The 4118-nt window shown below is 39.3% G+C and overlaps 1 pseudogene; it reads right to left on the bottom strand.

The window, feature by feature from the left end:
- Positions 1–1127: 1127 nt before the first annotated feature.
- Positions 1128–2958, bottom strand: LOC102972428 (annotated as a pseudogene).
- Positions 2959–4118: the final 1160 nt, after the last annotated feature.

A 4118-nucleotide genomic window follows, 5' to 3' on the forward strand; every position in this document is an offset into this window, starting at 1 on the left:
ATTTAATTCAAACAAGTCAAATACTCCCTTACAGACTTTGGTGGAGAACTATTTTGTTCAAGCACCTTAAAATGAAAGCACAGGAGAGGTGATCTGATAACATGTTTGAAAGGCTGAGGACCATGCTTACAACAAAACCAGGCTGGGAATTATCTTATTATCCCCAAATGGCTTCAGGGAAAAAAAAATGTCACTATCCCCCAAGAAATATTTTATAATTCTAATATGACTCCAGCAACAAGATAAAATTTTCAAGAATTTGAAAACACTTCTCACTAGCTATTGGGAAAATGAACAGCATTCAAGTGATTTCTGGGTCTTTTTGAATAGCATAATATTCACACCTATGAATGGTGAGGCCTATACTTTGGTTAAATTTAATTACATAAGTTTTCATAGACACAAAAACAGTACTAACAAATTTCCAAGAATACTATATAGCAAATAACGATCCACAGTATAGTGGGGAGAGTGGTAGGAACTTCTACATCTTTCTCAGCAGTTACCATGATTTTTTCCGTGTAAAAGTATTTATTTGTACAAATGTTTAGAATACAGAAAGAAAGTAAGGAAAGAAAAAAGACACCTCAACTCCAAAATGACAGTGAATTAGGGCCTGCCCACGGCCAAGGGGAAGGCCACTCCAGAGTGTCCTGGCATGGAGTGCCCCACCCCCACCCCTGTGCCAACTACTCCACCTCAGTGTCCCCAGGCAAAAAACTGAGGGATCAGGGTGTGAAGATCTTCCCAGCTGCTAGTGAGCATGCAAGGGAAGAAAGGGATGTCTATGTGGCCTCCCTGTGACCCAGAAGCCAGGATACACAGAGCAGGAGGCAGAGGCTCCCAATTCAGTTAGGGGCAGGAGCTGCATGTCTAGGAAGAACAAAAGGGGATTTTGGAGGTAGACTTTTTCATGGAGTTAAAAAACAGGCACATTATCCAACATCTCCCGGTGGCCAGAGGGGGGCAGAGTTGCCACCTGAGCTTCCTGCTGCCAAAAGCAGACTAGCACAACTACCCGAGGTTCTCTGCACTTGCGAAAGAAGAGGGAAAGGTGGGCATGCAAAACAAGAGAGGAAGAGAAAGACAGCCCTAGAGGTATGGAGGCAGTGGGGGTGGGGAGCATATCAAGAGGAGTTCTGGTTCCAGTAGATGGAAACTCTCTCCTTCCACAGGTCCAGAAACAAGCTGCGGCTCCAACTTCCTTCAGGAGGCTCAGACACGGATGGGGTGAGGTAGTACATATGGTAGCCACCATCACAGTTGTCACAGTGATCTTCAAGGTGCTGCACAGTGTCTCCAAGGTCCTGCACATGTTGCAGCACTTGTGCTAGATGCACTGCCAGCAGCAGGTCTTCACAGCTGCCATCGTCACCAGGGTGAAGTTCAGGAAAGACAGGCGCTCTGAGTGGCCACAATCAGAACAAGACACCAGCTCCTTGGACTGCCCTGTCTTCTTGTTGATCTTTGAGTTCCCTAGGCAGAAGTCACCATAGTGTTGGGCAGGGCCAATCTGTCCAGACCCTTCTTGGATTTCTGCTCCTCTGATCTCAGAAAGCTGGGGTGGGTGGCTGTGAGTCTTCCTTATCCTCACCCTGCTCCTTAGCCAAGTGGGAGTGGTGACTGAGGCCTGGTCAGTTCTTGTAACATTGTCCACAAATGTCACAGGCACAGGGCTTGTCCTGATCCCCCAGGATGGAAGTGTCCAGATTTGTATAGGCACTGTCCACACCTCTACCCTTGGATTTCCCCCTTACCCAGATACCTGGGAGTGTCTTCTTAACAGTCCTCATCATCAGGGTCATCCAGGAAGTCATCTGGTCCTAGAATCCACATCCCTGCTCAACTGTCGGTCACAGGAAACTTACCCAGGCTGTCATTATCCTCTCCGGATCTAGAGCACCTCACTTCTCCAGGGGGCCGGTGCACAATAGAGCCTCTAAACTGCTGCCATCTTGAGAGATCAACCCCTTTTTCTTCAGGGTCTGGTCTGTGTCTGGTTTAATAGATTGTTAAAAAAAAAAAGTCCCGGATCCTCACAAGGGTGGAACCACTTCTTTTTCTGGTGGCACAGTACATATGGTAGCCATATGTAGGACAGGGTAGGAGTACAGGTACCCAGAGGCCAATCCTGGACCCTGGTGTCTCTTTCCCATCCAGAGATAACAGTTGCTCTGGAATATTCTAGGCTGTGAGTCCAAGAAAGGAAGGCACACACTGGGCTCAGCACAGAGGTGGATATTATATCCATGGCATTGCTCATGGCATCTTTGTAATTCTGGTCATCAAGAAGCTTCACCGCAAATGCCACCACAGCTGCTATCTTCCCTGCTCCTTTCTTTCAGGGCTTACCATGATTTTTAATTACTTATTTATTGTCTAGCTTTTCTAAAAAAAAGACGCTGAACTGTGTCATTGTTGGTTCACTGCCATAATTTCAGTCCTTAACATCAAGTCAGACGCAAGATGGTTATATAATGCCTGACAGATAGGTGACTACTAAAGTAAGGAAGAGTAAAGCAAAAACAAACAAAAAACAACAAACGTCCACACACAAAACAGAAAAAATAAAACAAACAACAAAATAAATTTTAATAGGAGTAACTGTCAGTTTGCAGATCCAGTGTTTGCCTTCATTACATAATTATTCATGAATTTTATTGCCAGAAATTATAGTAACCCATGACATTCCAGAAAAACTGGCTGCCTATGTGAGAGGAGACAGATATGACACACAGCATGTTTTGTTTGAATTAAAAAAATAATAATAAAATCTTGACATTTCACTATTCATCTATAAAGCTCTGGATTTCTGGATTCTTTGGGGGAAAAAAAAACCAAACAGTATATCAAGCAATGCTAGTCCTAAATTATAACATGGCAATGACTGCTTGAACATGAGTTTTGGACTTCTGGTTTTCATATAATGTCTCTATAATACTATTTTACCTCCTTCATCTTACTTATTGCCTGACTCTTGGAAACATTTGACTTTATTACCTCCACCTATAAATAAGATTAATGGCACTTCAGAAGCTTGACTATCAGGCTTAATTGGGCAGAAAAAAAGTTTGGTAATAAAAATATAATTAATGAATTGTAAGTATCCTTGAATTATCTTTGAATAAATATAACAAAAGATATTTCTGTTAAAATAACTAAAGAAAGAAATTTGGTAAATATGTTATAAGAAATACAGTGTGTATAATTACTATAAGCTTTGCAAAGAATTTAGTCATATGGATATAAAGAAGTTCAACAAGTCTGTCCTTTTGGTTTATGGATAGACATTTTCACTTAATATTTAATTTGATTTAAATATACTATATATTTTTATTTAAACTAAAATAAACAAACAAGTAAAAAAAGTAGTTCATCCATTTATTCTACCCACGAACCCTCATCTGTGGCAAACACCAATCTGTTTTCTGTACCTATGACTTTGGGTTTTGTTTGCATATTTTGTTTGTTTGTTTGTTTGTTTGTTTTGGATGTTTTGTTTATTTTAGAATCCACATATAAGAGAAATCACAGTATTTTTGTTTATGTCTGACTTATTTCATTTAGCAAAATGCCCTTGAACTTAAGTGCTAAGAAGCAATTTAGATTGAAGCAAAGATCACTTCAGTAACACTACTGTATACAGTAATTATGTCTTTTGTCTCAATATATAACATATACATAGAAAATGCTATTTTATCCTCTGGCTATGTAAATAGTATGAGAACCCTGAAAATATAAAGAAGTTGTATAAAGAAGTAAAAGTATCAAAAGCTTTCTAATTCTTGCTTATATATAATAATATATATTCATATATATATATATGAATATATATAATAATATATATTCATCTGAGTATGATTCATCTTCAGTATATATTCATCTGAGTATAATTCCAGTGGTTAAAAAATTAACATAACACTGATCTTCTTGAAAATTATGCTGCTTTACCCCTTAATGAAACTGAAACCATTGTAACAACTCTCCTGATATGAGATATATGTAAAGAAGTGTTGTGAAGTGTTGGAAAAAAATTGAAAATATAAAATGCAGAAGAGATTAATTATGTCCACACACCCATTATTCCTCTCTTCCTCTCCAATACCTCTCCATTACAC

This window comes from Panthera tigris, chromosome C2 (genome assembly GCF_018350195.1).
Source record: "Panthera tigris isolate Pti1 chromosome C2, P.tigris_Pti1_mat1.1, whole genome shotgun sequence".
Taxonomy (NCBI): domain Eukaryota; kingdom Metazoa; phylum Chordata; class Mammalia; order Carnivora; family Felidae; genus Panthera; species Panthera tigris.